Source organism: Scyliorhinus canicula, chromosome 13 (assembly GCF_902713615.1).
Source record: "Scyliorhinus canicula chromosome 13, sScyCan1.1, whole genome shotgun sequence".
Classification (NCBI taxonomy): domain Eukaryota; kingdom Metazoa; phylum Chordata; class Chondrichthyes; order Carcharhiniformes; family Scyliorhinidae; genus Scyliorhinus; species Scyliorhinus canicula.
Genome location: NC_052158.1, coordinates 45,016,865 through 45,044,272, shown reverse-complemented (window position 1 = coordinate 45,044,272; position 27,408 = coordinate 45,016,865). Strand labels below are relative to the sequence as shown.

Here is a 27,408-nt window from a genome sequence, read left to right as displayed (position 1 = left end):
TTCTTTACTCATCCTCAGGCCTTCCTGTGAATATTTTCACCTCTAACACCTTTGTTTGAAACCCTCCGAGGATGAAGAATGTTATTCCCACACTATAAATCTCTGTCAAATGTTTACCAGGGAACTGAGACAGCAGCTGCATAAGTGAGGTTTTATTCAGATGGGACAATGACAAGTTTAAATCCCCACCTGAGCTGCTGCTCAAAGTCACCTCCGTTTCCCCGGTCAGTTTCCCAAACTTCAGGAAACTCCTGTTACTGTAGAAATATTTGGATTGTCTGTGAGAGACGTCAATCAGAGAGCCCACCCACTCTGCCCATTCTCTCCTCTTCCTCTACCACAGCTGCTTCACTTCCTGTAGGGACTCAAAACCAAGTCAGGAGATGGTGAGTGAAGGAGCAGAATTTACAATCATTACATTGCACAATATCCACACTAATGTTCAGGCAGCCTGACTATCCTGTGGGCAATCAGCTGTGGAAATGCCCCTTTTGCTGTGTGAGAAGATCCAGCTCACAGACCTGTTTACTCGGTGCTTTGTGCTGAGCTGTTTGATTAGCTGTGTGTTGGATATTGAGGGTGTTTATTGGAAGCATTTCCCTTCTGATTTACAGACTGAGTTTTGTTGATGGATCATTGCTGAATATGAGAAGGTGAGATGTAAATATCTGGGAGGGTCAGAGACACATTTATTGAAATGTCTTTTAATGTCTTCTTTAAATATTTTACCTGAAGGCCTCGGCCTTTCTCAAAAGCCTGGGCCTGGATTTGATAGTTTTGCCCAGTGCTGTGTCTGAGAGCTGAATTTGGGATGTGCAGTCTGAGTGAGTGCAGTGGATCTAATTTCCCAGGATAAACCCGAACCCTTCAATCAGATACACTGAAGCAATATTTTCCTCAGCTTCCAGCACCTTGTGCCCAGTGTGTTTTCTTCAAATAATTTTGGAAGATAAGGGGAGAAAATTCAAAATCTCCATAGAATTAATATTTCTCCTGAGTGTTTTTATATTGAACACATGCGGGGCGATACTCTGAGCCCCGCGCTGGCCAGAGAATCGGAGCAACCACACCACGATGCCCCGACGCCGGCGCATGATTCTCCGAGGTGTGGAGAATCGGTGACATTTGCGCCGGCGCATTTGGCACTACGCTGGCCGCGGGCCGCTGGAATCAGCAGGGCCGTCGATTCTCCAGCCTGGATGGGCCGAGCGGCCGCTCCGACACGATAGAGTCCCGCCTGCGTCGTTCACCCCTGGTCGCTACCAGCTGGAACTCTGCGGGAACGCTTGGGGGCTGCCTGTGGGGTGGGCACGGGGCTCCTTTACTGGGCGGGGGAAGGCGCCGATGGTGTCTGGCCCGCGATCGGGGGCCCACTGATCGGTGGGCCGGCCACTGTCGGCGGGCCTCCTTTCCTCCGCTGGCAATGTTATATCTCTGTGCCATTTTTGTGCGGGGCGGCCTGGGGGAGGACGGCCACTGCGCATGCGCTAGTTGGCGCCTGCCCAACTGTGCATGCGCGGGACCCAAGGTGCCACGTCTTTTACGCGGCGTCGGGTCTCCGATGCCACGCCGAGGCCCCACCCCTGCAAATCGTGGCACGCCCCTGCCAGCCCCACAGAGGCCCCAGAATGGCGTCTGGGAACGGGCGCCGACGCCGGAGTAAAACACTCTGGTTTTTACTCCGTTGTCGGCACTTAGACTCCCGTTGGGAGAATCACGCCCATACTCTCAAGGGGAAAGCTCATACTGAATTGATAGTGTGTTTTACCCTCCGCCCGACTGTCTTTTCCATTGCTCTCACGGTGTCTGGGAAGATGTGGTCTGGTTGGGAAAGAAAGCAGCCATGTTGTCTTGCTCCAGGTCACTATTCGGTATCCCTGTTGGAAACAGGGTGTGTGACAGTCAAGTGAGGAAAATGAAAGAAATTGAATCTCATTCCCACACAGGAATATTAAACTGACATTCACTGTGGAACAGTCTCTAACGGAGGTGTTAGACCCTCCAGCAAAGGAAGAGGGGGAGTTGGAGGAAATCATGTTTCCTTTACCTGTTTTACAGAACGATTGCACCGTACTACACCAGAGAATACAGAGAGGACAGACACCACAGATAGATCCTGAGCATCACCCAAGGAGCAACTGCACAACTGTGGGAAGACATCCAGTCCCTTCACAGCATTGTTCAACACTGAGAACATTGGACAGTGAAACGATCATCTGTAAATCAGTCGGGTCAGGGGAGCTTTGACATATCATCAGATCAGTGGTGTGCAACCTTCCATCAGAATCAACCTTTCTGAAGGTTAAGCTGTGGGCAATCGATCAGGGTGAGGCTGGGAGAAGTGTGAGTGGGACTCCAAGTGAGACATTTAACCGTTCATCGAGCCTCATGAACCTCTGACATTCCTACAGGGGAGAGGCTGGTCTTACGTGAGGTGTGTGAGGAGCGCTCCACAGACTCTGAACTTCTCTGAAGTCACAAGGTGCACCTTTCAGAACCACTGATAAGCAAGGGCAGCACATGGAAGAGCAACAATTTAAGTGTAAGGCATCTACTGAAGCTTTTGTGACTCTTCCAGGCATTCTGATACATCAGAGGATTGACACGGGGGAGAAACTGTTCAGGTGTGAGGCGACTTTCACTGATTCCTCCAATTTCCAGAGTCACCAGAGGATTCACACAGGAGCGAAACCATTCATGTGTGAAGTGTGCAACAGATCATTTGCAGAGGAGGCAACTCTCCGTGTACATCAACATATTCACACCGGGGAGAAACCATTCACATGTGAGGTCTGTGACAAATCATTCTCACAGTCATCGACCCTGTGTGAACACCAACGTATTCACACCAGGGAGAAACCGTTCACTTGTGAGGTCTGTGACAAATCATTCTGTGACTCCTCGTACCTTCGTACGCACCAACGCATTCATACAGGGGAGAAACCATTCACGTGTGAAGTGTGCAACAGATCATTTGCACAGTCAGGGACTCTTCGTGTACACCAACGTATTCACACCAGGGAGAAACCATTCACCTGTGAGGTCTGCGACAAGTCATTCTCTGGCTACTCGAACCTCCGCACACACCAACGCATTCACACTGGGGAGAAACCATTCAAGTGTGAGGTGTGTGACAAGTCGTTCTCAAATTCATCGAAACTCCTGCTCCATCAGACAGTCCACACAGGGGAGAAACCGTTCACTTGTGTGGTGTGTAACAAATCATTCACACGGTCTCAGAGCCTCCGTGTTCACCAACGTATTCACACTGGGGAGAAACCGTTCAGATGTGAGGTGTGTGACAAATCATTCTCACAGTTAACAAACCTCCGTGCACACCAGAGCATTCACACTGGGAAGAGACCATTCAAGTGTGAAATGTGTGACAAAGACTTCACACAGTTATCAAAGCTCTTGATCCACCAGGGGACCCACTCAGGGGAGAAACCATTCACTTGTGAAAAGTGCAACAAATCATTCTTGTGGTCATCGGGCCTCCGTGCACACCAACACATTCACACAGGGGAGAGACCATTCATGTGTGAGGTGTGTGACAAATCATTCTCACAGTCAACGGAGTTCCGTGACCACCAACGCATTCACACAGGGGAGAAGCCATTCACGTGCGAGGTGTGCAGCAAATCATTCACGCGTTCATCAGACTTCTGCAGACACCAACGCATTCACACAGGGGAGAGACCATTCATGTGTGAAGTGTGCAAAAAATCATTCTTACAGTCAACAAACCTCCGCATGCACCAACGCATTCACACCGGGGAGAAACCATTCACATGTGACGTATGCGACAAATCATTCACATGGTCATCAGAATTCTGCAAACACCAACGCATTCACTCAGGGGAGAGACCATTCAAGTGCGATGTGTGTGACAAATCATTCTCTGATTCATCGTCGCTCTGCCGACACCAACGCATTCACACTGGGGAGAAACCATTCAAGTGTGAGATGTGCTACAAATCGTTCTCCGATTCAACGCACCTCCGCACACACCTACGCATTCACACAGGGGAGAAACCATTCATGTGCAAGGTGTGTGACAAATCATTCTCCGATTCATCACACCTTCGCACACACCAACGTATTCACACGGGAGAAACTGTTCACATGTGAGGTATGTGACAAATCGTTCTCGCGGCCTGCGAGCCTCCGCTTACACCAACGTATTCATACAGGGGAGACACCATTCTCGTGCGAGGTGTGTGATAAATCATTCTCTCAGTCTCGAAACCTCCGTGCACACCAACGCATTCACATGGAAGTACCCAACAAAACCTTCACAAAATTTTCAAAGCTCCTGGTCCAGCCGACGGTCCATTGAATTGTGACGAGTACAAAAGATTGTTCCTAGTCATTTATTTATTATTCTTACATGGGACGTAAGCATCGCTGGCTGGGCCAAGGTTTATTGCCCATCTCTAATTGCCCTTGAGGAGGAACTTCAGAGTTAACCAGATTGAGACACGTAGACCAGAGCAGTTAAGGATGGTAGATTTCATTCCCTAAAAGACAGTAGTGAACCACGTGGGTTTTTACGTCAATCAACAATGGTTTCTTGGTCATCAACAGAATTGTTAATTCCAGCTATTTATCGATCTGAAATTTCACCATCCATCATAGTGGGATTCTTGGAACCTGGGTCCCCACAACATTACTCCAGGTTCTGGGTTACTGGTGCAATGACAATGCCACTGCCTCCATCAACACAAGGCGGTAACCATTCAATTGTGAGGTTTGCATTCAAACTTTTTTTGACGTCTGGGATGTGAGATATTGGTGTAAGTTCAATAATAAAGTCTTCACACAATTGTTGGACTTTCTGGAACATCAGTGAACCCACACGGGGACCACCTCACCAAGTTCTTGCCAATCTGTCATCAGAGTGTGAATTTCTATTCAAACTCACTGCAAAGGATGTTCAATGAAATGAAATGAAAATCGTTTATTGTCACGAGTAGGCTTCAATGAAGTTACTGTGAAAAGCCCCTAGTCGCCACATTACGGCGCCTGTCCGGGGAGGCTGGTACGGGAATCGAACCGTGCTGCTGGCCTGCTTGGTCTGCTTTAAAAGCCAGCGATTTAGGGGCACAGAACAGACAGCTTTCACTCACATCAAACAACTAGTGACGACAATGCCAGTGCTGAGGTATTCTGATGTCAATGATGAAGTCACCCTGCAGTGAGATGCCAGTGAAACAGGACTTGGAGCAACCCTCATGCAGCAAGGACAACCAGTTGAAATGAAAAAATGAAATGAAAATCGCTTTTTGTCACGAGTAGGCTTCAGATGAAGTTACTGTGAAAAGCCCCTAGTTGCCACATTCTGGCGTCTGCTCGGGGAGGCTGGTACGGGAACTGAACCTGCGTTGCTGGCCTGCTTTAAAAGCCAGCTATTTAGCCCTGTGCTAAACCAACCCCACAACAAACAGTTGTGTTTGAATCCAGAGCATTAACTAAAACTGAGCAAAGCTTTGACAAAGAGTCATTCAGACTCAAACCATTAGTTCCCTTCTCTACCCAAAGATGCTGTCAGACCTGCTGGGATTGTCCAGTATTTTCAGGTTTCAGCATCCACAGTAAATTGTTTTTATTTTTGTTTACAAAGGATGTTACTTCATTTGCAGAGATATTATTTGGAAGTGGAGACCTGAACATTTGCAATGCATAGAACATAGAACATAGAACAGTACAGCACAGAACAGGCCCTTCGGCCCTCAATGTTGTGCCGAGCCATGATCACCCTACTCAAACCCACGTATCCACCCTATACCCCTAACCCAACAACCCCCCCCTTAACCTTACTTTTATTAGGCCACTACGGGCAATTTAGCATGACCAATCCACCTAACCCGCACATCTTTGGACTGTGGGAGGAAACCGGAGCACCCGGAGGAAACCCACGCACACAGGGGGAGGACGTGCAGACTCCACACAGACAGTGACCCAGCCGGGAATCTAACCTGGGACCCTGGAGCTGTGAAGCATTTATGCTAACCACCATGCTACCCTGCTGCCATGTATTGACAGACAAAATTAAAACAGGCTATCATTTATTTTCTGTATTCATTCAGGGGATATGGGCATCGCTGGCTGGGCCAGCATTTATGCCCATCCTGAACTTGCCCTGAACTGAATGGTTTGCCTTTCAGAGGGCATTTAAAAGTCAACAACAATTCTGTGGGTCTAGTGTCACGTATAGGCCAGACCAGGTAAGTACAGCCAATTTCCTTCCCTCAAGGCCGTTAATGAACCAGATGGGTTTTTACAACAATCGACAATGGTTTCCATGGTCATCATTGGACTTTTGATTCCAGATTTTTTACTTTAATTCAAATTTCACTATCCGAAGTGGTGGGATTCGAATCCAGGTCCCCAGAGTATTGGCCTGGGTCTCTGAATTATTAATCCAGTGACAATACCATTGCGCCACCTTAAACTGGACACAAAAAGGGGGATGTTTGGATAAGTTCCTTTGTAAACTCTGGATCCTCTATTAATGTATCCTCTGACATCATCATTTGTAAAGAAAGATTTGAGGCAGTAACCATTTTACACACCAGATTCACGGCGCAGGGGACCTGGGTTCGATCCCGGCCCCGGGTCACTGTCCGTGTGGAGCTTGCACATTCTCCCCATGTCTGCCTGGGTCTCACTCCCACAACACAAAAGATGTGTAGGGTATGTAGGCTGCACGGTAGCACAGTGGTTAGCATTGCTGCTTCACAGGGCCAAGGTTCCAGGTTCAATTCCCGGCTTGGTCACTCTCTGTGCGGAATCTGCACGTTCTCCCCGTGTCTGCGTGGGTTCCCTCTGGGTGCTCCGGTTTCCTCCCACAAGTCCCGAAAGATGAGCTGTTAGGTCATTTGGACATTCTGAATTCTCCATCCGTGTACCCAAACAGGCGCTGGAATGGGGCGACTAGGGGCTTTTCACAGTAACTTCATTACAGTGTTAATGTAAGCCTATTTGTGACAATAAAAAATATTATTAGGTGATTTGGCCACGTTAAATTGCCCCTTAATTGGAGAAAAAAATAATTTGGTAATACACACCAGATGGAACATTGTTCAAAAATAAATTTCTTCCAAATATTTCTGGAGTAACAGGAGTTTCCTGAAACTTGGGAAACTGACCGGGGAAACGGAGGCGACTTTGAGCAGCAGATCAGGTGGGGATTTAAACTTCTCATTGTCCCATCTGAATAAAACCTCACTTATTGCAGCTGCTGTCTCAGTTCCTCCTGGTAAATGTTTGACAGAGATTTCCCACTAATGCTAGTGGGGATAGCATTCTTCATCTTCGGAGGCTTTCAAACTGACAACATCAGTGTGGGATGTGTAACCTCGCTTGTGTTTGGCGTTAGATCAGCAGAGGAAGACCCACAGCATCCAAGACAGCGATGATGTGGGAATCAACACATGCTCAGGAGAGAGAGAGAGAGAGACGGCACAGGAGATGGGGCACCGGAGGGATATGAACATAATAGAGATAATAAACAGAAGGGAGGAGGTAAAGAAGTGTGGGATACATAGAAGATGGGGTGTCCCGCTGTGACTTGAGGAGTGACTCAGTCATTGGCAGAGTGTCTCTGTGATTGACTCTGTGGAGCAATGACTGTGACTCGGGAAATTGACTCTGACTGGAAGAGAGATTGTGACTCAGAGATTGACTCTGACTGGGGAATGATCGTCATTCCTTACCAGACCTCTCTGCTGGCCTTTTGCTCCTCACCTAATCTCTCATCTGACCCCTCGCTCTATCACCCCTCCTCTGACCCCATGTCCCTTTCTAGATTTATAAATCGGCACAAGCAGATGTTGGAGGGTGCACTGCAGACCAATATTATAGAGGAATACCAAGGATTTTCACAGATGATTTTTGAACATATAATGTTGTGCAGTTGGTAGGTCTCTGCCTCTGGTCCAGACGCTTGTGGTTCAAGTCTCATTCCATGGACAAGGAAGGTGTGTTCACAAGATATATTAATGATAAAAGGTTAGTTGAGGAAAAAGTGAGACCTATCAGAGTTGAAGAAGTGAACTTGTGTGTCTAGAAGGAACACTGAGATATTGGACGGGATAATCATAAAGAGATGGGAAGTACATGAAGGATTGGAATCCTTGAAAGCTGATAAGTCACCAGAGCCAGATGGATTGTTTCCGAGGCTGATGAAGAAGGTCCAATGCTCTGAGGATCATTTTTTGATCCTCACTAGATACGGGGAGGTATCGAAGGACTGGAGAAATGCAAACATAGTTCCATTGTTTGAAGGAAATGCCAAACAATTATAGGCCAGTTAGTCTCACATCGGTGGTGCGCAAATTAGTAGTATCAATTCTGAGAGATAGGGATTAACTGTCACATAGAAAGGCGTGGACTAGTCAGGAATGGATTTGTTAAAGGAACATCTTGCTTCACAAATTTGATTGAATTATTTGAGGAAATGACAAGAAGGGTTGATGAAGGTAGTGCAGTGGATTTTGTGTACATAGATTTTAGAAAGGCGTTTGACCAGGTCCCACATGACAGTTTGGTCAAAAGGTATATTGCCCATGTGATATCGGACAATGTGGCAAACTGGATAAAAAGTTGACTCGGTAACAGAAAACAAAGTGTAATGGTCGATGGATGACCTTGCAAATGGAAAATTGTTTCAAGTGGTGTTCCAGAGGGCTTGATGTTGGGACCCTTAGTATTTGCGTAATACATTAACGGTTCAGACATGAACGTGGCAGGCATGATTGGGAAATTTGCAGATGACACAAAGATTGGCCAAGTAGTTAATAGTGTAGAGGATAGCTATACTCTCCAAAATGATATAGATAGATTGGTGGAGTGTGCGGTAAAGTGGCAATGGATTTTAATACAGAGCAGTGTGAGGTCATGTATTTGGGGAGATTAGTTATAGGGAGCACACAATAAATGGGATTATACTAAGAGTAGATGAAGTGAGAAATCTTGGCGTACAAGTACACAGGTCCCTAAAAGGCAGGAGTTCAAGTAAGGGGCAGCATGGTGGCACGGTGGTTAGCACTGCTGCCTCACAGAGCCAGGGACCCAGGTTTAATTCCAGCCTTGGGTAATTGTCTGTGTAGAGTTTGCACTTACTTCCCGTGTCTGCGTGGGTTTCCTCCCAGTCTAAAGACATGCCGGTTCGATGGATTGGCCACGCTAAATTGCCCTTAGCGTCCAAAAGTGTGCAGGTTAGGTGGGCTTACAGGAATAGGGTAGGTGAGTGGGCCTCGGTAGGGTGATCTTTCAGAGGGCCAGTGCAGACCCGATGGGCAGAATGGCCTCCTTCTGCACTGTAGGAATAATATTTTAAGTAGGCAAGGTTGTAAAGAAGGCATATGAAATGCTCTCCTTCATTGGCAGATGTTTCGAATATAAAAGTAAAGATATAATGTTGGAATTGTATAAAACACTGGTGAGGCCACAACTGGAGTATTGTATCCTGTTCTAGTCGCCATATTACAGGAAGGACGTAATTTCTCTAGAGAGTGCAGAGGAGATTTACAAAAATGTTGCCAGGGCTAGAAATGTGTAGCTATGAGAGGTAGGATAAGTTGGGTTATTTTCCTTGGAACAAAGAAGGCTGAGGGGTGACTTATCATAGAATTTACAGTGAAGAAGTAAGTAATTCAGCCCATCGAGTCTGCACCGGCTCTTGGAAAGAGCACCCTACCCAAGCCCACACCTCCACCCTATCCCCATAACCCAGTAACCCCACCCAACACTAAGGGCAATTTTGGACACTAAGGGCAATTTAGCATGGTCAATCCACCTAACCTGCACATCTTTGGATTGTGGGAGGAAACCGGAGCACCCGGAGGAAACCCATGCACACACGAGGAGAACGTGCAGACTCCACACAGCGAACCAAGCCGGCAATCGAACCTGGGACCCTGGAGCTGTGAAGCAATTGTGCTAACCACCATGCTACCGTGCTGCCCTTCATTGAGGTGTACAGAATTAAGAGCAAAAGAGATTGGGTGGATAGGATAAAATTGCTTCCCTTTATGGGGAATTCTGGAAGCAGTAGACAGAGTGAAGATAAGTGGCAGAAGGTGTAGAGGGGACATGAGGATGAACTTTTTTCATAGAGGGTAGTGGGAGTCTGGAATTCGCTGCCTGAGTTGGTGGTGGAGGCAGAGACCCTGAACTCTCTTAAAACGTACTCCGAGAGTGAGGAGGGTGTTCCTGGAGCGAGGAAGGGATAGAGGCGGGCTGGCGCTGCCCAACCTTCTGGGGTACTATTGGGCAGCCAATGTGTCAATGGTGCGTAAATGGGTGATGGAGGGGGAGGGGCGGCGTGGAAAAGAATGGAGATGGCGTCATGTAGAGGTACGAGCCTGGGTGCCATGCTAACTGCACCGTTGCCGCTCTCCCCTGAGAGGTTTACCACGAGCCCGGTGGTGGCGGTGACCCTAAGAATCTGGGGACAGTGGAGACGGCATCGGGGGGAAACAGGGGGCTCGATGGAGGCTCCACTGGGTGGCAACCATCGGTTCATCCCGGGGAACACGGATGGGGGATTTAGGGGGTGGCAAAGGGCGGGCATCAGCAAATTGAGGGACCTGTTTATTGGCGAGAGGTTTGCGGGCCTGGGGGAACTGGAAGATAAATTTGGCCTTCCCCAGGGGAACATGTTCAGATACCTGCAGGTAAAGGCGTTTGCTAGGCGACACATAGAGGGATTCCCTTTGCTGCCCTCGCAGGGGATGATGGACAGAGTGCTTTCGGGGGTGTGGGTAGGAGAGGGGAAGGTGTCTGACATCTATAAGGTAATGCAGGAGGTGGAGGAGTCGTCAGTGGAGGAGCTGAAGGCTAAATGGGAGGAGGAACTTGGGGAGCAGATAGAGGACGGGACTTGGGCGGAGGCCTTGGAGAGAGTCAACTCTTCCTCCTCATGTGCGAGGCTTAGTCTCATCCAATTTAAGGTGCTGCACCGGACCCACATGTCCGGGACTAGGATGAGTAGGTTCTTCGGAGGTGAGGACAGGTGCACCAGATGCGAACCACGCCCATATGTTTTGGGCATGCCCAGCACTGGAAGAATTCTGGAAGGGGGTGGCGGAGACGGTGTCGAGGGTGGTTGGATCCAGGGTCAAACCAGGGTGGGGACTCGCGATTTTTGGAGTTGCGGTAGAGCCGGGAGTGCAGGAGGCGAAAGAGGCCGGTGTCCTGGCCTTTGCGTCCCTAGTAGCCCGTCGAAGGATTCTGTTACAATGGAAGGATGCAAGGCCCCCAAGCGTGGAGACCTGGATCAGTGACATGGCGGGATTTATAAAATTGGAAAAGGTCAAATTTGCCCTGAGAGGATCAATACAAGGGTTCTATAAACGATGGCAGCCTTTTCTGGACTTCCTGGCTCAGAGATAGGTAACTGGGTCAATAGCAGCAGCAACCCCGGGGGGGGGGGGGGGGGGGGGGTGCATTATTGTAGTGTTTATTCTGTAACTTTATAGTGTGTTAATTTGCGTTGTTGTTAAAATGCTGGGTTGTTCATGGGGATGGGGCGAATGTATATGATTGTTAATATTATTGTTATTTTCGGTATTTTACTAAGGTGCGTCAATGTTGTATAAAATCAAAATTTCTCAATAAAAATTATTTTAAAAAAACTCTCTTAAAACGTACTTGGAATCTGCACCTTAAGTGCTCTAAGCTACAGAGTTCTGGGTTGGGTGCAGGAAGGTGGGATTATAAAGGGCACATGGGTGCCCTTGGGCTGGCATGGACAAGATGGGTCAAATGGCCTCCTGTGCTGTAATTTTTCAATGGTTCTATGACACAGCCAAACAGGTTGTAAATGAGCCTGTAAATCCGTCCAACACACATCCATGGCAGGCGGTAAAAATGGAATAGATTCCTGGTCAGCCATGTGCTGGAAAGAAAATGGAGCCTCTACCATCACTATCCATAGCTCCAAGCTATAACCTGCTGGAAAGGCTGATGTTGTCCCAGTAACTCAGACTCCCTAGGAGGCCTGTTGGCTCAGTTGGCTGGACAACTGGTGTGGATCAGATTGGTGCCAAGGGGTTCAATCCCTTTCTGGCTGTGTTGGTTTCAGATCTGCCTCCTTGCCATTCCGTGGTGGAGCTCTTGTCAATGTTGGTCAGAACTGCCTTTGGGCAGGGAAGTAAAGAAGAAGATGGTTGTTCTGGAGTGTGACCCACTTTGTGTAGAAGAGCAGGGGAGTTATCCCTGATGTCCATTGCTGCTTGTGGGATCTTGCTGTGCACAGATCTGTTGCCACGTTTCCTAAATTACAACAGTGACCACACCTCAAAAAGTGTCTCATTTGCTTTTAGTCACTGAGTTAGTGAAAATTGATATAAATGTACGTTTTTATTTCATAGAGAAATGTTCTGCTTCCTGTGAACTGGAAATTCTAAACCCATTGATGAAGAGAGTATACCAGCCACAGTGACAGTGTGTACAGGACTCTTACTGTAGGCTCCTGAGTGTTTTAGTGAATAGGAACACACCATGCTGACAAATCAGATAGTTTGGTTTAAATTCGAAATAAATTTATTGTGGGTGATAAATCTATATTGCAGATTGATAAAACAGCAGACATACAACAACACAGTATCCAGTTCTGTAGACGGGTCATTTACATTCTTTCTACAGATGCCGCCAGACCTGATGAATTTACCCAGCATTTTCTTTTTATTTCAAATTTCCAGGATCCGGGGTATTTTTTTTCCCTCTGAGCTGGCTGGGCCAACAATTATTGCCCATCCCAGTTAAGAGTCAACCTCATTGCTGTGGGTCTAGACTCACATGTTGGCCAGAACAAGTAAGGACGGCAGATTTTCTTCCCTAAAGGACATTAGTGACACAGATGGAATTTTACAACAATCAGCAATGGTTTCATTTCAATTCCAGATTTTTATTGAATTCAAATTTCACCATCTGCAGTGGCAATATTTAAACCAGAGCATTACCCTGGGTTTCTGGTTTCTAGTCTAGTGACAATACCACTACGCCACCACCTCCCCTTACATTAACCAAAATAAAGGATTTGAAAATGATTCAAGATCTTTCCCAGAACATGAAATTAATCTTGGAAGAGTGTAAGGTGAACATATTACAGTTATTACATTGAGGTATGATGGGCTGAGGGAACTCAGGTCTATAGACACTCACCCCCACTCCCGCACCATACTCAGGATAGTAGTCGTCCCAGACAGGAGAGCAGAAATATTACCCATGGTGTTAGTCAAATACCCGTCACCTAAAGAGGATCTGTTTATACCTCACATCACCAACTAAAGCAGGATCGGATTCTACGGCATAAGAACTGCCTCACTTTATTCACAAACACTCCCATCTAATTCCCAACTCTCTGTCCCTCCATTCACCACAATGCTTCCAAAGCCATCAATCAGTTTAATCACTCCCTCATAATCCAACTTCTATATTCTTGTCCCCAAAATTACCTTAATTCTCTTCCCTCTTGGTTGATCACAGAGCTTTTTAAATCCAAAAGCGTGAAGACATATCTGGTCACAACTATTGTAGCCATCCATTCAAATCGGGTAAAACTCTGCATTCTCAGGATAGTCAATTTTTTCATGAATCATAAATCATTTTACAATCTCTTTCTCACAGCTACTAAGCCCCGAGGTAGTCTGGAGATACTGCCAATGAAGAAGTAAAGTCCATCTCACTCTCAAATTAACACCCTACCTGTACAGCCTAAAATTCCAGCACAGAGATAGTGAGTTTCCATTGAAGGGGACTTCAGGTGAAAACTCCGAGCTTTCTGGAAATGATTGACTGGACATGAAGATGTAACATTTTCTGTATTAAGTGCAGTTACACGGACTTCAAACCAGCCTCTAGAATTTTCACCAGCAACTAACTCAAACTGTGAACTCTATTTTTACCTTCAGCTATTGACTTTTAATTTGGCTAAAAACATAACTACTTCCAGTATAACTGGTAAAACGTTCCATCCTTGTGAGTGTGTGAATGTGAGCCCCGAATGTTACAGAAGCATGGGTTTACCTTTGAAAACATTTTGCTATCTTTAACTGGGTGCGGGATTGGGGGGGAGGGGGGTTTAACTCGATTAAAATTAACCCCTTTGGTATAAAAATACATAAATGGCTAAACAAAATCATTGAGAAAATTCCTTTATTCTAAATTCACAGAGACAGATGTGGAGGGGTAAATTAGGAGATTCCGTTTTGACCCCTCTTCATGTGGTCGGTGTGGTGATCGTAGATTGACTAGATACAATACAACTGAGCAAACACTAGAGGGAGAGCTATAAATACACCGGGACAGGATGTACAATTTTCTTTAACGATGTACAGAAAATATGTAAAGAGAAAAAGGGGGATGTGGTGATCACAAGTTAACTAGATGCAATACAACTGAGCAAACACTAGAGGGAGCACGGGAGAGCCATACAAATACACCGGGACAGGAAGTGAGGACACACTTCACGGAAGGCAGAACTGGTAGCAGGACACAGACACACCAGCTAGTAGCATTTCAGGTAGCCGTAGGTTAAGTTCTGAAGAGAGAACGAATTCACAATAAAGCATCTTCTCCACATTTGAGACTACGAGCTTTATTAAGACACGAGGAATAACACATGGTACCCAGGAGTGGCTTCAGACGCTTACTACAGGACAACTCAGTGGCAGACACAGAAAGAACAAAATGGCATGGAAATCTCCTACTGGACATTCGACTTGGGAAGACATCGCTGATGGGAGGATGTGCCTTGGATTCCCACTTCAGCTGGGCACGACTGGAAATGTAAGGAGTGTCTGGAAAAGGTTTAAACAATGGTTCGATTTCGGTATCATAGCAAATGATGCAGCAGCAGCCTCAGACGAAATTAAAATAGCAATACTCATCGAAGGACATGAAGCTAGGAAAGTTTATAATGGATTTAAATACTCAAAAGGTGAAGACAGAAACAGCTTACAAACAATACTAAACAAATTTGAAGAGTACTGTAAGGAATTTGAACAGCAAGGCATGCTCAGAGGCCAAACTGCACAGAGACTGAGTAATGCAAAACTTAAAAAATCACGAAAAGAACAAGAAATCGCGAATGAAAAGTACAGATCAAAAAGAAGAAATAACATGAATTTTTCACAAAGCCAAAACGCTGAAATCCAGTCCAGATCGGAAAGAAAAGGTAACTTACAACTTTTAGAAAGAAAAAACGCTGAAATCCGCGATAAAATGGCGTCGGAGCACATTTTGCAGTCTCGGGCAAGCAAAAAACTACAAATTGAGTCTGCGCATGCGCCGGAACCGGACGCCACGCATGCGCAGTTTAAAAAAGGTCGCGGTGCCGATCGTTATGCGCATGCGCAAGCCGCGCATGCACAGTCTCAAAAAGTTTTGGTCGCGGATCGTTATGCGCATGCGCAGAAACCGCACAGTGAAGGAGGAAGGCCGATTTGCGCATGCGCAATTCATTCCTACGCGTGACGTCATGACGTCTGAGCATCCCGACCACGCCTACTTAAAAGGGAAATGCCCGAAAATTGAAAACAAGACACTTAAAGTGGTAAAAGCAAATTTTCTTGCCTCAGAACACAGAAAAACGCCTGAACTTAAACCAGCAGTTAAAAATAACTCGCACAACACCCTGGAAAAAGCAGTCTGCACCACCCAAAGTGAAGAGAACAAAAAGAATTCCGAAACAACAAAAGATGATTTGTTTTTCGAAGATTACCTCTCAGACATGGCTGAGTCAGTCGGATATGCTTATCACAGCATCAGCGACACGGTCACAAAGTACAACACGAACCAACTCGTGGTAGATGAATCCAACCAAGATGATTTGGTTTTCAAAGAATACTACTCAGACATGGCTGAGTCAGTCGGATATGCTTATCACAGCATCAGCGACACGGTCGCAAAGTTCAACACGAATCAACTCGTGGTAGAATAATCCAACCAAGATGATTTGGTTTTCGAAGAATACTACTCAGACATAGCTGAGTCAGTCGGATATGCTAATCACAGCATCAGCGACACGGTCGCAAAGTTCAACACGAACCAACTCGTGGTAGAAGAAGCCAACCAAGATGATTTGGGTTTCAAAGAATACTACTCAGACATGGCTGAGTTATTTGGATATGCTGATCACAGCATCAGCGACACGGTTGCAAAGCTCAACACGAATCTACTCATGGTAGATGAATCCAACACCATGATGCCATGGCAGCTCGTCGATACATTGGATGACAGCAATACCCAAGACAAAGACGACGCCACACAGAGAGCACAGAAAGACTCCACAGAGCGAGCGATGACAGGCTCCACAGTGCGAGTGATGAAAGACTCCAAAAGGGATGCAAGCAAACACTCCCTGGCGAACACCATGCATGAACAAGACCATGAAGGTCAACCCGGCGTATCTGAGCAACCACAAGCAGACTATGAAAGTCTAACAAGCTCACATGAACAAGAAGAAGACAATGTACCTCTACCCACTGCATGTGAAAACAGTGACAAGGTGATCACACTCGACGTACAGGATCACAGCGAGACTGACAGTTCTCAGCTTGTCTGTACAGAAGCACAGAGCGAAAACAGTGACAAGGTGATCACACTCGACGTACAGGATCACAGCGAGATTGACAGTTCTCAGCTTGTCTGTACAGAAGCACAGAGTCGGGCCACCCAACAGTCCAGAGAGACAACGCCGAAAGAAAACATGCAGATTTTGACTCCAGAAGAGGAGCACCTGGAGTCCAGAGAGACAACATCAACAGAAATCATGAAGATTTTAACTCCAGAAGCGGAGCACCAAGAGTCCAGAGAGACCACGTCAAGTGAAATCATGCAGATTTGGACTCCAGAAGAGGAGCGCCAAGAGTCCAGAGACACCGCGTCAATTGTAATCATGAAGTTTTTGACTCCAGAAGAGGAGCGCCAAGAATCCAGAGACACCGCGTCAAATGAAATCGAGAAGAATTTGACTCCAGAAGAGGAGCACCAAGAAAGCAAAGATGAGGAATCAAATCCTCCACAAATGATTGATGTCACCATTACCGATGCAACATCAGATCATTCGCACCACTCTCGAGACGAAATGTTCAATGACTCAAATTATCCACACGGGACACTCATAGAGTATAACAAGAAAAACAAAAGTCAAAAGAAGCACAGCAGAAACGAGAACAACAACAGCAAGAACAAAAGCAACATGAAGCGCGACAAGACCAACAACAATAGCAAGAAGCACAGCAGAAACGAGAACAACAACAGCAAGAACAAAAGCAACATGAAGCGCGACAAGACAAACAACGAAGTCAGGCACAAAGATAGCGACAACGACAGAGACAGAAACAACAAGAACGGCAACGAAAACAACAAAGTCAGGAACAAAGATAGCGACAACACCAAAGACAGAAACGACAAGAACAGCAACAAGAACGGCAACGAAAACAACAAAGTCAGGAACAACGATGGCGACAACACCAAAGACAGAAACGACAAAAACAGCAACAAGTACGGCAACGAAAACAACAAAGACAGGAACGACAGAAACAACAGCAATGAAACAACGACTTGTACACAATGGTACTACTCGGCACATGAAGGACAATGCCACAGCACACTGCAAAACGATGACAAGACTACAAACATGTCATGGGATGACAACGAATCGCACAAACTCACATCTGCTCCAGAACAAGCAAGCACACCAGCATCCAAGGCGGATGAGATAATAAATCAATACCACAAGCACAGAAAAAAGTCCATGCCAGTCAACATCAGTGATGTGACCATGCAAACACCTCGGGATGATGCATTGGGTACTTAAAATAACAAGGAACACCAACAACATTCACAACGGAGCTGCAATATCAATATCACCACGTCATCAACAAAAAAAAGAAAAAAAGCTCTGAACAAATTCATCAAGTTTGGACTCATAAATGTTTTTTATTAAGATTGGACACATAAATACATTGGCTTTGTAAAATATGCGATAGCACCATCACTTGTATAGATGCGCATATCATAAGTACATGTTTTGTACAATTTTCTTTAACGATGTACAGAAAATATGTAAAGAGAAAAAGGGGGATGTGGTGATCGTAGATTGACTAGATACAATACAACTGAGCAAACACTAGAGGGAGAGCTATAAATACACCGGGACAGGATGTACAATTTTCTTTAACGATGTACAGAAAATATGTAAAGAGAAAAAGGGAGATGTGGTGATCACAAGTTAACTAGATGCAATACAACTGAGCAAACACTAGAGGGAGCACGGGAGAGCCATACAAATACACCGGGACAGGAAGTGAGGACACACTTCACGGAAGGCAGAACTGGTAGCAGGACACAGACACACCAGCTAGTAGCATTTGAGGTAGCCGTAGGTTAAGCTCTGAAGAGAGAACGAATTCACAATAAAGCATCTTCTCCACATTTGAGACTACGAGCTTTATTAAGACACGAGGAACAACACAGTCGGCATAGGCCTGACAACTGTGAAGGTTTTATTGCAGCAATCACACTCATCAGGAACGTCCCTTGTGTGAGTGATTGATGGATGCACTGACTGTGAGATCCTCGGCATACACCTCACACCTGAATGGTTTCTCACCATTGTGCATCCTGTGGACCTTTCGGAGATCGGAGGAGTGAGTGAAATCCTCATCACAAACATCATACCTGAAGAGTTTCTCCTCTGTGTGAAGCTCCATCACAATCATGCTTTAAGGTTTATTCCTCTGTGTGGACCCTTTGATGGAGTAGGAGATTCAGTGACCTTGAGAAGGATTTGTTGCACACCTCACACATTGAATGCCTTGGTGTTTGCGAAGGTTTGATGGCTGTCTGAAGGTTTGGTCACACACCTCACATCTGAATAGTTTCTCTGGCATGGGGCTGTCCTTGTGTTAGAGGTGCTAGGAGATCCGATGAGCCTGTGGATTACTCCACACACACCTCACACATGAACAGCCTCTTTTTTTTAAAATTTAGAGTACCCAATTCATCCTTCCCAAGTAAGGGGCAATCCAGCGGGGTCAATCCACCCCCCCTACACATCCCTGGGTTATGGAGGCGAGACCCACGCAGACACAGGGAGACCTTGAACCTGGGACCTCGGTGCCATGAGGCAGCAGTACCAACCACCCTGCCAGCGTGCCACCCTGAACAGCCTCTTATAAGCATCTGGTCTGACATTTATTTCCCTTTTAATTGCTGTTCTTTTGGCTGTCATAATTTATAATGAGGCTGGCTCTTATGTTTTAGTTTCGCTCTGGGGCAGAGCTGAAGAAGACTGAGAGCTCCCTGAAGGGGGTGGATCTCTCTCAAACCCCCCCCCCCCCCCCCCTCCCCCGCGCCCCGGTTGGCGGCTCTGTTTTCTCCTCAGCCAAGCTGTTAGGTATTCTTTATGTGACTGTTTTCCAAGTTAGTTTTCGGTTAGATCAAGAAGCTGAAGATTACAAGTCCCGATCTCTCTCTCTCATCTGATGACTTGTGACTAAATATGTTCCTTGTTCTGCACAGCCTGGGAGCTGCTGGCAAGTAGTAATTTATATTCTGATCAGGCAATTGTGAAGCTAGAGCTCTGAATTCTCTCTCACCTGATGGATTCTTCCTGAAGGTTCAGGATAATCTGCAGGAGGATCCAGTCCAGCACCACCTGCAGGCAGAGGGGCTGATTGAAAATCCATTTTGAAACTCTCAGGCGCGATTCTCCCAAAAGGGAACAATACAACAAATTTAGGAGGACTGACCTCCGGCCTGCCGTCCCCTCAGCAGTATCACCTTCCTAATCTTAGCCACCTTCTCCACCATAAAACAAGGAGATCAGCTTATTCACCCCTCTAAAAAACGCCTTGGGCAAAAGGACCGGCAGGCATGGAAAAAAGAACAGGAATCGTGACAAAATATTCATCTTGACTGCCTTCACCCGGCCCACCAATGACAGAGATTATCCCACCTCAGCAAATCAGCCTTCACCCTCCCCACAAGCCAGTGAAGTTAAACTTCCGAAGCCCTGGCCAGTCATGGGCCACCTGCACCCACAAATATCTAAAATGAGACACCGCCAGGCAAAATGGAAGCCCCCCCAACCCAGAGTGGAGACCACAAAATAGTCACTTTTCCCTAAATTCAATTTGTACCCTGAAAATATCTCAAATCTGTGGAGCAATCCCATTATACTCCCCACTGAAGAGCTCGGCTCCGAAATATACAGCAACAAATTACCTGCATATAAAGACACCTTATGTTCCACCCCGCCCCTCACTTTCTCCTTCCACAACCCCGAGCTCCTCAGTGCAAAAGCCAAGAGCTCTATAGCCAATGAACCAGAAGGGGGGACATGGGGCATCCCTGCACCGTACCCCGATGTAATGCAAAACACCCTGAGTTCATACTATTCATGTGCACGCTCACCATCGACTCCTTATACAACAGCTATACCCAATCCCAAATTTCTCTGATACCGTCATCAAATAACTCCACTCCACCCGATCAAACACCTTCTCCACATCCAGCAGCACCACCACCTCCGTCTCACTCCCTTCTGTCAGAGAAAGTACCACATTCAACACCCTCCACACATTGAAGGACAACTGTCTTCCCTTTACAAACCCCGTCCTGCCCAATCACCTTTTGGAAGCACCATTCCAACCTTAAAGTCAGCACCTTTGCCAGTATCTTGGCATCACCATTCTGCAGAGATATGGGCCTATGCGACTCATATTCCACCGGATCCTTGTCCTTCTTTAACAATAGTTAAAGACGAGATGGAGGCCTGCCCCATTGTTTGCGGCAAGACACCCCTAACCACTGCATCCTCAAACATTCCCATCAACTACAGCGCCAGCTTATCCTTAAATCTTTTATAAAATTCAACCGAAAGCCCATCGGGTCTCGCTGCTTTCCCTGCTTCACCACCTTCTCTCCCACCGGCTCCTCCAAACCTGCCCTCTCCGCCTCCCCCAACCTCGGACACCCAGCCCACCCAGAAACTCCCTCATCTCCCGCTTCTCCTCTGATGGATCCGACCTATAGAACTCCTCAAACTGTAATCTGTTCCAGAGCCACCACCAACTCCCCTGTCTTGTCCCACACCTGAACTATCCCTCTCACAGCGGCCTCCCTCCGAAGCTGATCTTCCAACATGTGCCCTGCCTTCTCCCCATACTCATACAGCTCCCCTCGCCCTTCTCAACTGACCCATCACTTTCTCCGTGGAAATAGGTCAAACGTCGCTTGCAACTCATTCCTCCTTGCCAGGAGATCCAGGTCTGGTCCCACCTCCAAAATCTCTTCTATCAGTCGTTAGCATTCCTCCCTCTCCACCTTAGATTTAAACAAGATCATATCCCCGCTCACAACTGCTTTCGGAGCCTCCGAGAACAACGACCATGAGACCTCCCCTGCAATTAAACCCCATATACACCTCAATCTCCTTTCCTATCTTGTCACAGAAGCTCAGGTCCACCATTCACCATCCCGGCCTCTGGGCTGCCCTCCAAGGCCACGTCCATCCAATGCGGAGCGTGATCCGAGATCACAATTGCCGAATACTCCGACCTCTGAACCCCAGCCAACAGTGCCTTTCCCACTACAAAAAAGTCAATCCTCAAATACACCTTATGCATCGGGGAGAAAAACGAATGATCCCGATCCCTTGGGTGTAAAAAAAGCCTCCATGGATCCACGCCCCCCCCCCCCCCCCCCCCCCCATCTCCCTCATGAGCCCAGCCAATGCCCTAAGCCCATCCCGGACAGGGTCAGTGAGCACGGCTGGGAACTGTTCACCTTTGGTTCCAACACTATGTTCCAAACCCCCCCGTACTATCAACTCATGGGTGTCCAGATCTGGGATGGCACCCAGCGCTCTCTTCACGAACTCCGCATCATCCCAATTGGGATCATATAATAAGAATCTTTATTGTCACAAGTAGGCTTACATTCGCACTGCAATGTAGTTACTGTGAAAAGCTCCTAGTCACCACATTCCGGCGCCTGTAGAGGGAGAATTCAGAATGTCCAAATTACCCAATAGTACGTTTTTCGGGACTTGTGGGAGGAAACTGGAGCACCCGGAGGAAACCTACGCAGACACGGGAGAACGTGCAGACTCCGCACAGACAGTGACCCAAGCCGGGAATCGAACCTGGGACCTTGGCGCTGTGAAGCAACAGTGCTAACCACTGTGCTACTGTACCAAAAGGAATAGAATGATCTGCTAATAGTGTGAGATAAAATAGACAGGAAGAAAGCTCATAAGGAGCATAAATACCAGCAGAAAGAAGTTGGGCCAAATGGTCTGTTTCTGTGCTTTAAAAACTAGAATCACAACACAAAGTACTGAACATACTCAGCAAGTCAGATTGCATTGGCGTCCTCCTGCATTATATTTATTTTATTTTCTCAAAGTTGGTCACTTAAGTCTCAGTCACTCCCAAGCAAGACGAAGTTCGCAAGCACAATTTCCACTCCCTGAGTCACAGTGTAAATCTATAATTTACAGAGTCACTCCGTGAGTAAGACTCACTCTCCAAACACCGGTACAATATCGGCCCCCTACTGTCTTCTCTGTTCCCCACTGCCTTCTCAGTTTCTCCCTCAACACCCACTCTCCTGTTACCATCTCCTATTTTTTTACCTTTCACATGATGTCGGTGCCACTGACTTCGCCAGCATTTATTATCCCACCCTAATTGCCCTGGAGAAAGTGATGGTGAGCTGTCTTCTTGAATTGCTGCAGTTCACATAGTGTAGATACACCCAGTGTTGTGGGAATTCCAGGATTATGACCCAGGGACAGTGAAGGAACAGCGATATATTTCCCAGCCAGGATGGTGAGTGGCTTGGAGTGGAGCTGACAGGTGGTGGCACCCACTGCTGTAATAATTCCTCTTCTGATCTGCTGTCAAACACATCCGAGGCTGCACATCCCACACTGATGTTGTCAGTTTGGAAGCCTCCGAGGATGAAGAATGCTATCCCCACACTAGAAATCTCTGTCAAACGTTTACCTGAAGAACTGAGACAGCAGCTGCAATAAGTGAGGTTTTATTCAGGTGGGACAATGACAAGTTTAAATCCCCACCTGACCTCCTGCTCAAAGTCTCCTCCGTTTCCCCGGACAGTTTCCCAAACCTCAGGAAACTCCTGTTACTGCAGAAATATTTGGATTGTCTGTGAGAGACGTCAATCAGAGAGCCCACCCACTCTGCCCATTCTCTCCTCTTCCTCTACCACAGCTGCTTCACTTCCTGTAGGGACTCAAAACCAAGTCAGGAGATGGTGAGTGAAGGAGCAGAATTTACAATTATTACATTGCACAATATCCACACTAATGTTCAGGCAGTCTGACTATCCTGTGGGCAATCAGCTGTGGAAATGCCCCTTATGCTGTGTGAGAAGATCCAGCTCACAGACCTGTTTACTCGGTGCTTTGTGCTGAGCTGTTTGATTGGCTGTGTGTTGGATATTGAGGGTGTTTATTGGAAGCATTTCCCTTCTGATTTACAGGCTGAGTTTTGTGGATGGATCATTGCTGAATATGAGAAGGTGAGGTGTAATTATCTGGGAGGGGCAGAGACACATTTATTGAAATGTCTTTTAATGTCTTCTTTAAAGATTTTGCCTGAAGGCCTCGGCATTTCCCAAAAGCCTGGGTTTGGATTCATTAGTTTAGCCCAGTGCTGTGTCTGAGAGCTGAATTTGGGATGTGCAGTCTGAGTGAGTGCAGTGTATCTAATATCCCAGGATAAACCAGAACCCTTCAATCAGCCGCACTGAAGCAATATTTTCCTTAGCTTCCAGCACTTCCTACCCAGTCTGATTTTTTCAAATAATTTTGGAAAATAAGGGGAGAAATTTCAAAATCTCCATAGAATTAACATTACTCCTGAGAGTTTTTTCATATTAAACACATGCTCTTCAGGGCAAAACTGGTCTTTGCCAGCGCGACGCGACCTCATACTAATTTATAACCCATTTTACACTTTGACTGGGAAGATGAGGGTCTGGGTGGAGGGAAGAAAGTCCCATGTTGTCTGCTCCTGGTCACTATCCAGTGTTCCTGCTGGAAACAGGGTGTGTGACAGGTGAGGAAAAAGAAAGAAATTGAATCTCATTCCCACACAGGAATATCAAACTGACATTCACTGTGTAAAAGTCTCTAACGGAGGTGTTAGACCCTCCAGCAAAGGAAGAGAGGGAGTTGGAGGAAATCATGTTTTCTTTTCCTGTTTTGCAGAAGGATTGCACCGTACTACACCAGCGAATACAGAGAGGATAGACACCGCAGATAAGTCATTACTATCACCCAAGGAACAACTGCATAACTGTGGGAAGGCATTGCTCGACACAGCGAAGGTTAGACAGTGAAATCATCATCTGGAAATCGGGCGGGTCAGGGGAGCTTTGCCATCTCATCAGATCTGAATCTGGTCAGTGGTGGGAAACCTTCCATCAGAAGCAACCTTTCCGAAGGTTCGGCTGTGGGCGATAGATTCAGGGTGAGGCTGAGAAAGAGTGTGATTGGATTCCAAGTAATAGCTTCAATCATTTATCGAGCCTTGTGAACCACAGATATTCCTCCAGGGGAGAGGCTCGACTTGTGTGAGGAGGACTCCACAGGCTCTCAACTTCTCCAGTCACAAGGTGCACCTTTAAGAATCGCTGGTAAGCAAGGGCAGCCGCATGGATGAGCAACAATTCAAGTGTGAGGCGTCTACTGAAGCTTTTATGACTTTTCCGGGCCTTCTGATACATCAGAAGATTGACATGGGGGAGAAACTGTTCAGGTGTGAGGTGTGTGAGACGACTTTCACCGATTCCTCCAATCTCCAAATCCATCAGAGGATTCATACAGGAGCAAAACCATTCACGTGTAAAGTGTGCAACAAATCATTTGTGCAGTCAGCGAACCTCCGTCTACACCAACATATTCACACCAGGGAGAAACCATTTGTGTCTGAGGTCTGTGACAAATCATTCTCTGACTCCTCGAAACTCTGCACACACCAACATATTCCCATGCGGGAGAAACCTTTCAAGTGTGGGGCGTGTAACAAATCATTCTCCGATTCATCAAAACTCCTGCTGCATCAGATGGTTCACACAGGGGAGAAACCGTTCACATGTGTGGTGTGTAAGAAATCATTCTCACGGTCCGAGAACCTCCGTGTGCACCAACGTATTCACACTGGGGAGAGACCGTTCAGATGTGAGGTGTGTGACAAATCATTCTCACGATCTGATCACCTCCGTGCACATCAAAGCATTCACAGTGGGAAGAGACCGTTCAAGTGTGAAATGTGTGACAAAGGCTTCATACAGTTATCTAAGCTCCTGATCCATCGACGCATTCACACAGGGGAGAGACCATTCATATGTGAAATCTGCGAAAAATCATTTGCACAGTCAACGGAACTCCGTGTACACCATCGCATTCACACAGGAGAGAAACCATTCACGTGCAAGGTGTGTGACAAATCATTCATGCGGTCATCAGTCTTCTGCAGACACCAACGCATTCACACAGGGGAGAAACGTTTCATGTGTGAGGTGTGCGACAAATCATTCTTACAGTCAACAGATCTCCGCACACACCAACGCATTCACACTGGGGAGAAACCATTCACATGCGAGGTGTGCGACAAATCATTCATGTGGTCATCAGATTTCTACAAACACCAGCGCAGTCACACAGATGAGAGACCATTCAAGTGCGATGTGTGTGACAAATTATTCTCTGATTCATCGTACCTCTGCCGACACCAACGTAAATGTTTGACGAAGAGCCATCCGGACTCTCAACATTAGTTCCCTTCTCTCTCCACAGATGCTGTCAATCTTGCTGCGATTGTCCAGTATTTTCTGTTTTTGTTTCAGGTTCAAGGATCCGCAGTAAGTTGCTTTTATTTTTGTTCACAATGGATGATACTTCATTTGCAGAGATATTATTTAGAAGTGAAGACCTGAACACTTTAAAGATTATATGAGTAATGTGTGTGTCGAAACAGACAAAATTGGAATAAACTAAAAAGGAAAACAGTTTTTTTTGTGCAAATGTGATAATTTTCTTTCTGGACTATTTATGTGGAGTAAATTGTAAACAAAAAGGGGATTGTTTGGATAAATCGCTTTGTGCTCCGTGGATCCAATATTAATGTGGCCTTTTAACTCATTGTAAATAAAGGTTTGAGACAGTAACCATTTTACACACCACATGGAACATTGTTTGAAATTCAAATTGATCTTGGGCAGCAAGGCGGCGCAGTGGTTAGCACTGCTGCCTCATGGCACCGAGGGCCCGGGTTCGATTCTGGTCCCGGGTCACTGTCTGTTTGGAGTTTACACACTCTCCCCGTGTCTGCGTGGGTCTCACCCTCACAACCCAAAAAGATGTGCAGGGTCAGTGAATTGGCCACTCTAAATTACCCCTTAATTGGAAAAAAAGAATTGGGTACTCAAAATTTCAAATAAAAATTCCAATTGCTCCAAATAGTTCTGGAGTAACAGGAGCTTCCTGAAGTTTGGGAAACTGACCGGGGAAACGGAGGTGACTTTGAGCAGCGCATCAGGTGGGGATTTAAACTTGTCATTGTCCCATCTGAATAAAACCTCACTTATTGCAGCTGCTGTCTCAGTTCCCTGGTAAATGTTTGACAGAGATTTCTAGTGTGGGAATTGAATTTTTCATCCTCAGAGCCTTTCAGAGTGACAACATCAGTGTGGGGTATGTAGCCTCGGATGACCGCAGATCAGAAGAGGAAGACCCGCAGCATCCAAAGCAGCGATGACTTGTAGTGGTGGGGGGGCACAGGAGATGGGGCACCGGAGTGATATGACCACGATAGACATAAGACACGTTGGCACGGTAGCACAGTGGTTATCACAGTTGCTTCACAATTCCAGGGTCCCAGTTTCGATTCCCAGCTTGGATCACTGTCTGTGCGGAGTCCGCACGTTCTCACTGTGTCTGCGTGGGTTTCCTCCGGGTGCTTTGGTTTCCTCCCACAGTCCAAAGATGTGCAGGTCAGGTGGATTGGCCATGATAAATTGTCCTTAGTGTCCAAAAATGTTATGTGGGGGTTACAGGGTTACGGGGATGGGGTGAAGGTGTGGGCTTAAGTGGGTGCTCTTTCCAAGGGCCGGTGCAGACTTGATGGGCCAAAGAGCCGCCTTCTGCACTGTAAATTCTATGACAGAAGGGAGGAGGTAAAGAAGAATGGGTACACAGGAGCTGGGTTCCCGTTGCAAGTCCAGGAGTGACTTGGTCATTGGGGACTGTGTCTCGAAGATTCACTTTGTGACTGGGGGAATGACTGAGATTTGGAGATTCACTCTGTGACTGGGAGTGACTGTGACTCGGAGATTGACTCTGACTGGAGAATGATC

At 46.6% G+C, this 27,408-nt stretch overlaps 1 protein-coding gene and 1 pseudogene across 1 annotated transcript in view; one reads left to right on the top strand and one right to left on the bottom strand.

Moving 5' to 3' along the window:
• LOC119976643 (zinc finger protein 721-like) overlaps positions 1 to 27,408 on the bottom strand; it is a 999,221-nt gene that overhangs the window by 308,408 nt on the left and 663,405 nt on the right. The gene's annotated exons all lie outside the window — the stretch shown is intronic.
• On the top strand, positions 202 to 26,233 carry LOC119975584 (annotated as a pseudogene).